Source organism: Hylobates moloch, unplaced genomic scaffold, assembly GCF_009828535.3.
Source record: "Hylobates moloch isolate HMO894 unplaced genomic scaffold, HMol_V3 SCAFFOLD_5, whole genome shotgun sequence".
NCBI lineage: Eukaryota > Metazoa > Chordata > Mammalia > Primates > Hylobatidae > Hylobates > Hylobates moloch.
This window is the reverse complement of record NW_026652280.1, coordinates 16,404,141-16,419,426: the sequence shown is the minus strand read 5'-3', so window position 1 is coordinate 16,419,426 and position 15,286 is coordinate 16,404,141. Positions and strand designations below refer to the sequence as shown.

The 15,286-nt window shown below is 40.1% G+C and overlaps 1 protein-coding gene and 1 pseudogene across 1 annotated transcript in view; both read right to left on the bottom strand.

Annotated features, from left to right (window-relative positions):
* BCL2 (BCL2 apoptosis regulator) overlaps positions 1 to 15,286 on the bottom strand; it is a 195,166-nt gene that overhangs the window by 61,644 nt on the left and 118,236 nt on the right. The window lies entirely within an intron of this gene.
* Positions 9,360 to 9,435, bottom strand: LOC116470115 (small nucleolar RNA U13; annotated as a pseudogene).

Sequence of the window (15,286 nt, the reverse complement as noted above, 5' to 3'; positions counted from 1 at the left end):
TTATTATCCCTTGCATCTTACAAAGAAGAAACCAAAGGTCAAGGTTAAGTAACTTATCTAAAGTCATTCTGCTGGTCTGTGGCAGAGTCTAGGTAGTAACCCTCACTCTGTGTCAGGCATTATTCTAAATGTTTTATTTGTATTAATTATTTCGGCTTCACAACCCTATGAGGTAGGTACTATCCTTAACCCCACTTACTAAGGAGGAAACTGAGGCACAGAGAGGTTAAGTAACTTGCCCAAAGTCAACACAGCTAGTAAGTAACAGAGCCAAGACTTGAACCCAGACAATCTGGGTCCTGAGTTTGGAATGCTAACCACTTTACTACCTTTTCCCATTACATATGCCATACTGCCTCTCTCTGAAGAATATTTATGAACAGACAAAACTGTCAAAACAGCTTGGAGCTTTAGGATGAATATTTTAAATATTATAAATCCCTCGCTCGTAGGGGAGTGGTTGTTTGATACGGTTTCTGCTGATCACTCCGTAATCTATCCAAGACAGTGATGTGCACAGACTATTTTGGTTTCAGTTAATATATAGCACCATATAAACATTGACTCAACTGGAGAGCCTGAACAATAAATTATCACTAGCTCAAGTGCTAAAATAGCACTTGCTTTTCTCTGTGCCTGAGCATGCTATCTATTTATACTTTGCTTACTTCTGTGGAGTTCAAACTGCTTTATGAACATTTCATCATTGCTATACTTACATGGATTTATTGTCTTTATTATACACATGTGACTAATGTACCACACAACGCTTAATATTTACTACAGGAATCTCAGTTTTCAACTAGCTTTTTAATCTACGGGTATTACTGACTGCCTTTAATTTATAATTAGTGGAAGTTTGCTAACAATAAAAACCATAGCATTTTACTGTTTATCTTTTAGCTCAATTCATTTTGTATATGATATGACCATTCTTGTTCTTGCGTATGAACCATATATTATTTTCTGGCCTTTCTTTACAATTCCATTTATGGCTGACCTTGAACCAGAATAGATGTGTGATTTCACTTTCCAAAGTCCAATACATGTATTTTTCTTTTGTTCATGTTGATATCTGCATTGGCACACATGAATTTCCAAATTTGGTCTTCACCTTTTCAGTTTTCATAGGCAAAAAATAAATTCGGATGATGCAATAGTCAGTAAAGAACTCCAAACAAAGGTTTTCTTGACTAGCTGGAGGATATATGGAAATCCCTAACTGTGGTGTATACAAACTGTAAACCCAAGTTTATACATTGTCAGGGGTTAATAGAACTTAAGATTTAGTAGCATGCTTTAGAACTAGATTCATAAAGAGAAATAAAGAAAGAATTGTCATTTGATGTTTTTGTCCTGACAAATAAAAATAGCCAACTGCTTAGCCCACGGCTGGGGCATTCTATTTTCTTTTGTCTTCTTTTCATGTGAATATCCATCTTCAGTATTGAAAACAGAAACTCCAACCTTAAGCATTTCCCTGTGTTTGCAAAAAGGATATTATATCAACAGTCCCTTTTAAGAACAGGAAGTTATCGTTTCATTCTACACAAGTCCCTACAGTTTTCATCTTGCCCTGGTGTGTCATCTGCCAGTGTGACTTTAGGAAGGCGAGACAGGTATGGCCAGATATGAGAGATTTTTAAAAGTCACAGTGTCAACAATGGTATCATAGGGGGAGTGTTTAGTAACAGAGCCATTTATTTTAGGAATGTTTTTGTACCCTGGTAATCCTGATATGATAAGGCTTTAACAAGGTCAACTAAGTAACCTGTAGTCAATATCCTCCTTCAAGAGAGGTCAGATGCTTGGGGACTCACAGCTGTACAGATGTACTGTGTGCCCTTTTATCTCTCCCTTCTGCACATGCTGTTCTCTCTACCTAGATAAGTGGGCACCTCTACCTCTATGATTTCTCTTTCAGGACTCCGTGTAGCTATCATTTCCTCTAAAAAGCCTTTCCTAAAACCGAATTGGATGTCTGTTTTGTGGGCACAGCCCCCTACACCCACCCCACTTATCCTAATGGGTTGAAAATACCAGGAAAAACTTCAGATAAAGACCATGCCCCAGTAAATAGCTGAATAAAGAACAGGTGAAGGGTGTCAGAAAAGCAAGAAACGGAGGCAGAGGCTTGGAAGGGTCTTCCTAGTATTGTTGTTGTTACCTCTACGTGGCCACCCTGGGGGTACCCGTGGAGCTGTGGAAATCTCTAAAATCGAAACCAGGCCAGGCTTAGAATTAGTTCGACTAATACAGATTATGTTACTTGAATGTTTTCAAATGCAGATTTTGCTTTTTTATTTTTCTTTGCTCTTTATCTCATTAAAATAAACAATGGTATGGCATTCCCATTTGAATTAGGTCCAGCCCTGAAAGCTGGAGCAGTCTTCAGATGGCATGCTCCACTTGGCCCCTGCTCATAGGGCTGGCGTTCAGACCATGGAAATATCAGCAGAATCGAATGCACTTGGGCAGTTTCCATAAACTTTGTAAGTATACGATCAAAGTTAAGGCAAATGGGAAACACAGAATAATTAATAACAATGGTGAGTGGAAAATGCTAGCAAGCCATAACAATCCAAAGCATGTTTTCTATCTCTTTTTAAGCAGCTATCTGTCTTACCCACAAAGAGACTGTCTGAAAAATGAATTCACTAGCACCATATCTAAGGCAGAATGACATATGGAAATAGTACAGTCTTTGGCGTTAGACCTGAGTTTCAGTGCTAGCTCTGAAACTGACTTGCTGGCTGCATGGCTTTAGCAAGTTCCTTAAGATGGCAGGGCCTCTGCTTCCTCATCAACTTTCAACAATTTTGGAGGTTTAGAGAAAATATAAGTACAAGTGTTTAGCACATCATAGGGGTTCAATAAGGGACAACTAGTGCCATCACCATTATCTTCAACACTACTGAAGAAACAGTAAAATAATCAGTTTGGAAATTATGAACGGCCTTAAACTGAATTGGAGTTTAATTATATAGGTGATAGAAATAAAGATTGGAATAAGCAAATTAGAACATAAACTGGTAAATATTTAACAAATGTAAGAAAGCAAACTTTTGAATAATTTAATTATACTCATTTTACCATAATACTATGTATATATCAACAAATCTTAATTTGTATTAATTTGTAATAATATTAATTTCAATTATAATACTCATAATCCTTAAATTATATATTAGCTGAAAGGTATATTATATATCCTTCCAGAAAATGCTATGAATATACATGCATTTGTATATGTATCTAATTTTTTTCTCATCAATAAAATCATATTATCCATACAGACTTCCACTTTTTCCCTCTACAATAAATCTCAGACATTTTAAAATGTGAGTTCATATATATCCATCACCTTTCTTAATAGCAGCATTTTATTTCATAATATCAATTTACCAATTTAGCCAGTCCCCTACACAGACATTTCTTTTTTCCTCAAGGTTTTGTTTTTTTTTTTTTTTTTTGCTGCAAAATTAAAATACATAATGCTGTAATAGACATCCTTACACATAGGTAGAAAAAACTTGTAGAAGTGAAATTACCAAGTCAAAGGCTGTGTAAACTTAGCATTTTCAAAATTAAGGTCCAAGTGCTCTCCAAAAACTTTACAAGAATTTACCCTATCATTAACAGCATATAAAAAAAAAAAGAAAAAGATAAAGAAAAACAACCTAGGCTTTTTTACACTTGCTTCTCCCAACTCTCTCTGTCTAGGCTTGTCCCAGGGCAGCAGGTACAATCCAGTCATACTAATAACTGATTTAAAGGGTCACCATTCAGCATTTAGCCATAATTCATGATAGTTCCTTGTAGTTACCTTCTGTTGTTGCTTAGTCTAAAAACACAAACAACGCTGGAGGTCAAAAAGTTCCTGCTTGTCCTAGGTTAGGTATATCAAGTTCCTCTAGTTGAAGGGCTCTTAACTATATAGGAAGAGCTGCCCCACCCCTAAAAGAGAAAAGTAAAAGTAAACCAAACCAGTCATAGATAAACTGAGTCAAGTCATCTTGTATGTACTGAATGTTTTTCTGCGTTAGGCTCAGCATTAGGGGGCTTTTCATACATTACCTATTTTAGGGTCTACGTATTTTTGAGGAAGCCCCCCAGATTGCCGAATTATACCTGGGAAAACAAGAACTGGTGTCCCACCCCCCACCCACCGCATCCAATGAAGTGCTGCTTTCAATCAGCAAAAACAGGTCATCCCACTATCAGCCAGAAATCCCTATTAACAGCCGTTTCTGAGATAACTGATGTTCTCCGTGTGACTCTGAGGCTTGGTGAGATCTTTAAGTGTCTTCTAAGTCATTAGAAGAGATAAATATGTGTTCAGTATAGTTGCGGTGTCAAGTATATTTTGTCGTATTTGAATTCTATAAAAATCTGTCGTGGAAAAGTGGCCTATTGGGTATTCCCAGATTAAATAGAATGTTGAACTAACTGGAATACGTCACTCTTCTAGCTGCCTGGGGGTTTACTGCACTTAAGATAAACTGGGATTTACCATATTACTCAGCCCTGATCTTGGCATCATAAATCTTTTCTTCACTTCGCTCTCACTGTCACACTGAGCGAAAGAATAGAGGCCCCCTCTCCCAGGATAAAAAAATGTGAAAAAGAGTAATTTCCCATCATTCTCCCTAAAAAGAATCCCATGTAAGACTGTTGAATCCACCCTAAATAATAATCTCCAAATTAACAATTACCACCCTGAGATGAGAGCAAATAAAGAATTGGATTGGAATGCAGAGCTTGACAAAATGATTCCATGCCACAGGACATTCTCTGTGATTTGCGAATACAAATGATAGCCCATTCTTTATTGAAAAAATCTTTTCTAAGGTCAGGTTTTTGAAACTTAATCTACATCTTCTCTCTTGGGGATTAATAAGGTTAGATCCCAAGTACAAAGGAATGTCCCATGAAGTATCAGAAGCTGGACACCAATAGTATTGTGAGATATACGTCAACATTTAAAGTCCACGTTTCACTTTCACACAACTTTTCACTTTCACTTTCACACAACTGCCACCCACCCCATGCTCCCTGCAAGGGAAGAAGGGATTCTCCCCTCCTGAGGGTCAAGCCCCTGGAGACTTCTCAAGCCTAGAAACCATGGGCCTGCCCCAGTAAGTGAAAGTCTTATTTTACTTTATTTATTTATTTTTTTAAATTTTACTTTAAGTTCTGGGATACATGTACACAATGTACAGGTTTGTGACACAGGTAAACGTGTGCCATGGTGGTTTGCTGCACCTATCAACCCATCATCTAGGTATTAAGCCCCTCTTGCATTAGCTATTTGTCCTAATACTCTCCCTCCCCTCGCCCACCCTCAACAGGCCCCAGTGTGTTGTTCCCCTCCCTGTGTCCATGTGTTCTCATTGTTCACCTCCCACTTACAAGTGAGAACATGCAGTGTTTGGTTTTCTGTTCCTGTGTTAGTTTGCTGAGGATGATGGTTTCTAGCTTCACCTATGTCCCTGCAAAGGACATGATCTTATTCCTTTTTATGGCTGCATAGTATTCCATGATGTACATGTACCACATTTTCTTTTTCCAGTCTATCATTGATGGGCATTTGGGTTGGCTCCATGTCTTCGCGATTGTGAATAGTACTGCAATAAACATACATGTGCATGTATCTTTATAATAGAATGATTATATTCCTTTGGGTATATACCCAGTAATGGGACTGATGGCTGAAATGGTGTTTCTGGTTCTAGATCCTTGAGGAATTGCTATACTATCTTCCACAATGGTTCAGCTAATTTACATTCCCACCAACAGTGTAAAAGCATTCCTATTCCTCCACAGCCTTGCCAGCATCTGTTGTTTTTTGAAGTCTTTATTTTATTTATTTTTATTTTAGCAACTATAATAACTTGGTCTTCTAAGGACAGACCCACCTTCAACTGAATTCCACTTTTGAGGCAGAAAAAACTTTGTGAGATTCCAGTACATTCAAAAACAGGTCATTTGTATTCAATAGTGTCACTAACCTACTCATATGAAAAAACACTGTGTGTGTCTGAAATACATCACACTTTAAGTAGCTGAGGTGGGTTTCTGGTGAAATCACTCATTGCGGGCAACCATGCATAAGCAGCTACTTACTGAAGAAGTTAAGCCAGGCTTGGAGTTCAGAATAAGCCCCAAAAGTTTCTGATGTGTTAAGTGGAGATTCTGAAATCTCTGCCAGAGAGTAGGTTTTAGGCTGGTGCATTTGCAAATCATTGGGAAAAGCAGTGCATTTGAATCCCCTCAGGACAGACTGTTGTATGTGATTAATCTCTGACCAATCAGAAATAGCTAAGTGTTGAGGCTGAAATATGAAATTAAAAAAGAAAATTGGCCTAGTCTTCATTTCTTTTGCATTATTAAAAAATAACCTACAAATACGTTTGTTACATTTAAATCATCTACAGCCTGAGTGCCTCCTTCCTTCATTTGACAAACTACTCATTGAACTACTACGTGCAGGGTGCTCAGCTAGGGCTTAGGAGCATTGTCAGAACTATGACAGGCATGGTCCATGCTTTCATGGATCTGAAAGAATAAACAAGCACAGCGTTGACTGTATAGAAATATTCAGAGAATTAAAGTAGGGTGATAGGAGAGGGAATGATTGGGTGTTCCGGAGGGGCCTCTCGAAGGAAGTGACTTTTAAGCTGAGATTTGAAAGGCAAGAAAGAGCCAGCCCTGGGAAAGTTAGGGGCAGTACAATGTAGGCAGAAGTCACAAGTAGTGGAATATCCCAAGGAGGGAGCAACCTGTTGTGTTTGGAGGATCAGGAAGTCAGTTCGAGTGGCCCACGAGCAATGGGGGAGTGTGCAACTGGTGAGAGCTGAGGCTTGAGAATCAGTGTGAAGGCAATGTAAGATTCTGGAAATCGGATCGAGAGCCTGGATATTAATCTAGGATGACAGGAAGTATTTGGAGTGATAAGACAAGCTAAAAAGCATGGCCCATACAACTCTTCTGCAAAGACCCCAAACTAGAGAGACGGCCAACAAGATGGCAGGTGTCCTGAGGTGCACGTCTATCCCTTTGTGCCCCTCACCCAAAGAGCCAGGCTCTGGAAAGCACTGATGGCAGCTGGCTCCTTGGAATGACATCACCAGGGGATACCACGGCCACAGTACCTGCCATTGCATCAGCTCCAACCTGGTCAAGACCTACATCAGCAAGCTCTCCTCCTTCACCCTTGCCCCAGCAACCAGACTTAATCCAGCTTCTCACTCCCCTCCAGAAATGCTTCCCTGTCTACTTCTGTGTTTTCAATACATGGAAGGGTTTTGTCCCCAAGCACTGACAGATTCCATACTTCCGTGTAACTAATTTTGGCCAAAAAATTTTCCAAAATCTTTGAAATTCTGAATGCGTTTCATCAAGGAAACAAGGGTAATCAATTCTACAGCCATACTTGTTTCATGTATGAAGAGAAAAAATCCCAAATAACACCCCGTGATGAAATGTCACACTCAACCATTAAAGACCTATTTTTAGCAAAGTCAACCACTAAGTTCTCAGCCAAATGAAAGGTCATGTGTTATCTGAGAAGCACATGTTACTGTGGTCATCAAATTGCTAATCTGGGGTAAGGTATTCCATGGAAGATGCTTGTTATGAAACTAGAGTGTATTATAGTGATTACTGCTATTCAGAAATGTAGATAAATCTACAAAAATGATAAGGAGAACATGAACTTAACAACTACATTTCAAATGATGTTTTAAACAAGTCTATTAAAGTGATGTTTGTGTGTGCGTGTGTGTGAGTGTGTGTGTTAAGAACACTTAACATGAGATTTGCTTATTCTTTATTCCTGTTGAAGAGCAACTCCCCATTTCTCTCTTCCCCTAGTCCCTGGCAACCACCACTGTGTTCTCGGCTTCTGTGAATTTGGCTACTGCGGATACTCATATAAGTGGAATCACGCAGTATTTGTCCTTCTGTGACTGGTTTATTTCACTGAGCATGACGTCCTCAAGAATCATCCATGTAGTTGCATATGAAAATATTCTTAAGGTGGAGTAATATGTATGTGTGTGTGTGTATGTATATATATATATATATATATGCAACCTCTGCCCCACAGGATTCAAGCAATTCTCCTGCCTCAGTCTCCCTAGTAGCTGGGATTACAGGCGTGTGCTACCACGCTCAGCTAATTTTTGTATTTTTAGTAGAGACAGGATTTCACCATGTTGGCCAGGCTGTAATAATATAGTGATTATTATAGTATACTCTATACTATAGCATAGAGATTGAGGTTGGCACATCTGACTCACATATGACTGTGAATACCCAATCATTATGCTTATGAACTACAAAAAATCCGCAGATAACTTACAAGTGCAGCCATGTTACCAAATAATGTATATATATATATACACACACATACATATATACACACACATACACACATACACACCACATTTTCCGTATTCACTCATCTGTGAAATGACATTCCCTGATATATATTATTAGTGGGCAAAAATGTGCCCTGAGGTTTCAGTTTCAGTACGGTGGTCCATATATCAAACATATGGTTCTAAAATGATATCATCACATGTAGTATGGTATTGAAAAGACTGATGTAGATTTATTTCCTCACTAGTATGACCTTAAGCAAGATATATTATATTGCTAAATCTTGGTTCTTCATCTGTAAAAAATAAAAATAATCATATTCATCTTTCACAGGGCTGCTGTGATGATTAAATGAGATAAACCACACAACACAGCACATGACATAGTCACTGATATTCAGTACATATGAGCTCCCTTTTCCTTTAGCTCTCTGCTCCCACGGTAATCCAAATTTTTGGCAAGCTAATAGTTTTTATTTTTTGGTACAGTTGTTAGCACCATCCAATCCCATATAAACCACAAACAGGCTAGAATTTTTGTCTATTTGTTTGATGTTGAAGCAGAACAGTGTCTGCCAGATGGTAGGTGCTCAATAAATAGCCTTTGAATGAAATGAATGAACGGGAAGTTACACTGGAATAAGGCTGAATGTGAAGGTTAGTCAAATATCTTAGCAGAATTATTGGATATGTTTTTAATGGAAGAGATACATTTTTAAATTTTTTTTCTTTTTTTTGAGATGGAGTCTCACTCTATCGTCCAGGCTGGAGTGCAGTGGCACAATCTCGGCTCACTGCAACCTCTGCCCCACAGGATTCAAGCAGTTCTCCTGCCTCAGTCTCCCTAGTAGCTGGGATTACAGGCGTGCACTATCACGCCCAACTAATTTTTGTATTTTTAGTAGAGACGGGATTTCGCCATGTTGGCCAGGCTGTAATAATATAGTGATTATTACAGTATACTTTATACTATAGCATAGAGATTGAGGTTGGCACATCTCACATATGACTGTGAATACCCAATCATTATGCTTATGAACTACAAAAAAATCAGCAGATAACTTACAAGTGTAGCCATGTTACAAAATAATTAAGTATAAAAACCATCTAATAAAGAGAGCAGTGGTCCCACTAAACTCTGTGATATTTTAACCATAAACAAAGCATTAATGGGAAAAGTCTGATCCCAAGGGCTCCTGGATCAGCAGTAGGTCAGTAAATACCCAGGAGAGCAGGAACCATGGTGTATAAGGCTTGCCTTGGACTCAGCTTCAGGCCATCTGAGAGTCAGCCTGGGGAAGCCCTGGTAACCTGCAAGGTCACCTCTATAGAAGAGCCATCAGTGGCAGGCATCACCTCTCCAGGTCTTCCAGCTTATTTTCCCATGATAGCGCGGTGATATATCATTATAGAATTATGATTCTAGAATTATGTAGCCACATGGAGGGGGCGTACCCAACATCACAGTGGATGGAAATCGACCAGAGTGACCCCAGAACACCAAGAAAACATCATAGTGGGGATAGAAACCTCCCTTGCTCAGAAAGCTGGGGATTGGAGCTAACTCTGCCACCAACAAGCTGTGTGGCTTTGGGTAAGTCATTGAATCTTGGTCCAGCAGGCCTTGGTTTCATCATCTGTCATTTATCAATACAGACCTCTTTCACCTCTATCTCCTCACTTCAGAAGTCCCGTGCCTGGACTGTGGCGGCCCTGGCTGGTATCCCTTCCCATGCCTTGCTGTTTTGGAAAAGTTACATGTGTAGAAACCACAGATGGTAGTAGGGGGAGACAATAAGGGAGAAAAAGTCACTCCTTCACCTTCTTTTAAAGTGCTCACATCTGGCACGCTTCAATAGCAATCACTTGCAAGGTTCAAAAATCTTGAACCATGAAAGTGAAAGAAGGAGCTTTATCTTCAAAAGGAAAATTAAAGTCCTGGAGAGGACCACTTGGGACCTTTTTATTACACCTAGATAATGGCAGGTATTATTACTCTATGCAGCAGTATGTTTTTATGAATAGACTAACACATACCCTTAGGCTGTAAAATAGTGCTTTAGGATATAACATGTTGATTCAGAAACAAAATAAAATACTGTTTGTATTGTAGGCTTTTAATGAAAAGTCTAAAAACACACCTATTTAACAAACCTCTATTTTTATAGGGCCTGCCTAAAAAAGCCTGCTTTTAAAAAAGTCTAAGTATGGGTGGTCTCACACCTAGAAGTGGCACAAGAATCCTTTGTCAGACGATGTGTCTTAATTTTTGCTATGGAAAATGTGGTCACCATAATTATAGCCCAAAGAAAATAAAAGGTTTTTAAAATTCCATGCAGGAGGGGAATAAGAGTTTGTTAGCATTCAATAAAACTATAATTTAGCCAGCTTTTAGGTACAGAGGAATCAGCAGTTAAATTACAGCACTGGACAATTCTGTGTTTTACCTTGTGGCTATTTGTCGAAGTGTCTTATTTCCTCTTGGAGACCTAAGCTCCTTGGGAACAAATGCCAAGTTACCTGTATCCCTGTAACCTCTACCAGACCTGGTACACGGTTTGTTTTTTGTGTTCAATGAACCACAAAGAATCTTTCAGGAAAAATCACTTGAGAAATATTTCAGAGTAAGAGGAAATCAATGCATAACTTGTTTAAAAACTATTTTCTTAGGCCTAAAGATATTTCAAATACACACTTTAAAAGGTTCATTTATGGAAAAAGTTCATTTACGCAGGCTCTGAAATGAGATTTAGCCAAGAAAAGCATCAATACTAATTAAGTATTGATAAAGAAGGAGGGGGGAGTTTAGCTAGGTAACTTAGTCACTTGGTTACTAAAACCTTCTTCTCGATGGAAAGAAGCCATTAGAGATTGAGCGACTCATATTGAAGGAAGAGCTATAATGCAATCATTTCTCTCTATATATGGTCTTTTTTTTTGGCTTTGAAATAAAAGGATCAAAGGCAAATGAGCCTATTGAAAATTAATGAAAACTGAACGCTGCGTGCTGTTAATATACTCACTTAACTCAGGCAGCAAGAAAGAACCGTGCAGCCCTTTATCATACGGGATAAAATACAAAAGCCTTTATACACAATTTTTGGTTGTCAATTAAAAAATAACTAAATAAAATTTTTAAAAACTTTTTTTAATAAAAGCTTTCCAGGAAGGCTGGGCGCAGAAGGACCTGAAGTTTCCTGCACCTGGAAGCATCATAGTTATGGGTTTTTCTCAGCTTGAATTTCCTATATTTCTTAGATTTCTTAACTCTGCAGTGCAACTGAATCTCCCTCTAACCATGAATATGCATCAGAAATTCCAATATTTTAGCATCTGAACTCCATCTTCCTAACTGCATTCTCACCATCAGAAGTAGCCAAAAAAGGTCTTCTTCAAATCTATCTTCTTCACGTTTTGATTTCTTGAAACAGAAATAGGATGATGATAAACACAGGTGAGAGAAAATAATGTTTTCCTGAAATAGGTAAGAAAGTTATGGCTTGTTGACATGTGGCTGCCAAACACACATGGGTAGAAATCGATTTGAAGGGCTTGGGTCTGTGTAAGGATGCTGCATGACCTTCAGAGTCCAACCCAGCTAAGCCCCCCCTGCCACTTCCTAGCTGTGTGACCACTGACAGATCGTTCACTTTCTTTGAGCTGCTGTCTCCTGGTCTGAAAACAGAGCAAATGCTCGTACCAGCTAGAGGTGTTCAGGGCTCAGCCGGTGCAAGTCACAAGCTTACAGCAGCACCGTTGTCTGTCATGTGGTGAGAACCCACTACGTGGTGGCTATTTCTGGTGTCATCTTCTGCAGCAATTTGTCCTGCTTGAATTGTGCAGAATGCAATCAAATGCCAAACTCTTCTTGCACTTTCAGTGACAATCCTCTGGTGACAGCTACCTCAGAGGACGGTGTCTGTGAGGCGCCAGTCACTCCTACAGTTGGCTCCCCCATGTCCACATCTGCTCAATCAGGGGAACGGTCACAACAGGAACAGAAAAGGGAAGGGAGAAAGGAAAGGAGGGAGGGAAAAAGGGAGAGAAAGGAGGAAGAAAGGAAGAAGGAAGTGAGGGAGGAGGAAGCTTTCATAAGATGATGTAATATTCAATTTCCCATCCTCATTCTTTGCCAATCGTCACCAAATATTTTGAATTCAAATGAAAAGCATGTTAGAGTCAGACATTGAGGGGTGAACCCGTCCCCTGTGAGAGAGCATAGTTTTGTTGGCAAATGGGAGTGGAGAGTAGAAAAGAAATACAAAACAAACAGAGACTCCAGTTAAACTGCTCTGTCTTCCTCAGTCTGGTGTGGGATTTTCTCCATTGAAAATTTCTGTTTTTTTAATATTGTATCATAAGGTGGATTTTATTTGAGCTTTTCAGGTTATTTGGTCTTTCTTTTGTAAGAAGTAGTTTATTTGTTTTCACAACAAAGAGTGGCTTCCGGTTGAGGAAGGAAAGAACTGTGAGTTGAAGGAAGATGGTTTTGCATGACTATGCGATGCCCCTGTACACACAAAGATATAGAGACACACACACACAGACATACACAGACACAGAGATACACACACAGACACACACTGACACACAGACACACATAGACACAGAGACACACACACAGACACACACTGACACACAGACACAGAGACAGACACACATAGACACACACAGACACAGAGACACACACAGATACACACTGACACAGAGACACACAGACACACACTGACACAGAGACACACACACACAAAGAAACACACCCACACAACACATGCACACATAGAGGCACACAGACAAATGCATACACACAACACGCACACAGACCCATGCAGAGGCACACAGACACAGAGATGCAGACACACACACCACACACATCACACAAACAGACACATACACAGACACACACAACACACAGATACACACACACAGACACACACAACACACAGATACACACACACACTACACAACACATGCACACAGAGACACCCAGACAAATGCACACACACAACACACACAGACACACAAAGACACACAGGCACACAGACACAGACACACACACACAACACACACAGACATGCACAGACACACACAGACATGCACAGACACACACAACACACACACACTGCCATAAACATGCAAACACTACACAACATAGGCACACACACAGAGACGCACACAGACAACACACACAGAGACACATGCATACACAGACACAGAGACACACACAACACACAGACACATGCACAGACCCAGACACACACACAGATCCCATACAACACATACACAGATACACACAGACACAACACAGACACACATACAACACATGCACAGACACATACACAGAGACACACACATACACGCAGACACATGTACACAGACATACACACAGTTACAGACACACAGACACACTACATATGCACAGAAACACATGGAGATGACACAGACATAAACACACAGACGCACACATGTACACCATAGTGGGGCTCATCCCACTTCTGTGCTGTGAGTGGCATAATCTCTTATTTCCTTTTTCAATCAAGAAACCCTGACATTTCCAACCACCACACATGGGGTAAATACAGTAGCACGGACCAAAACCATAACAAACAAAACAACGCGCACACACACACACACACACACACGAAGGATCTTTTCAAGCAAGCCGGTCTCTCATTAACTTTTCAAGGCTCAGCTCGTAACCTTAGTTCCAGACGTATACCTCTGACTGTTTCCGACGTGTTCCTGTTTTGTTTGTTTGGGTTTATTTGCCTTCGTTCTGCAGGAAGCCTCACAGATATGACAGGGTGATTTAATTCTGCACAAACCTCGCCTCCCTCGGTTCTTAGAATGAAGATAGATACCACTACCGGTATTCTTAGAGTTAGACTTACACAGCCTCCCACACCAAACAGAGTGAAGCAGAACCCCCATTTCACTGGAATCTTTACTTTTAGGTATTTGCAGGTTTTTCTTTATGACACAGGAAACCAAATATGAGGTACCATTGCAGATAGTAATAAATGGGCTTCTAAAATGTTCCCAGTGGCTGGCAGAAAAATAATTGATTTATATCCCAAAAGGGGCAATACATCTGACCCCTTACACTTTGTAAAGGAAAGGAAGATTCTAGACACTCTTTTGTCAGGTGTCCAAATTTATTCATGACAACAGATTGTCAAAGCCATCTTTGAAGGGACTGGCAAAAGTTTCTCCCTATACTCCCAGGTATAAGACAGTCAAGAGCCAAAAATGATAGAGTTGGCAGTGGGCCATGGGATGGGAAAACAAATCAAGCTTTATTTTTTGTTTTGTTTTCTTTTAGAGCCAGGGTCTTGCTCTATCACTCAGGCTGGAGTGCAGTGGTACAACCACAGCTCAGCATGGGTGGGAGAAAACTCATCAACTCCTGGGAAAAAGTGATTCTCCCACCTCAGTTTCCCAAATAGCTGGGACCACAGGTGTGTGCCAGCACGCCTGGTTAATTTTTTAATATTTTTATAGAGATGGGGTCTCGCCAGGTTGCCTAGGCTGGTCTTGAACTCCTGGACTCAAGTGATCCTCCCACCTCAGCCTTCCAAAGTGCTGAGATATAGGCATGAGTCACTGCGCCTGGGCCAAATTGAGCTTTGAATGAAGGGGTGCATTCCTATGGAGCTAATGAATCTGCTGCACCCTTAGCTCCAGCAGGCACGGGATGTTTGAAAAAAGCCAGGCATACCCTGCATCAAATGGGCAATGTGCAGACAGCATTACGGAGCAGAAGTCAAGTGACAGGCTGGGGGGTCCACTGTCTTGACGATTTCTGCTCCTGCTGCTACGCTGATAGCCAGTTGACTGACGTATACATAGAGACCACTCTCAACCGCAGGCTGAATTGTCCCTACCAAGCTATCTGCACCTTG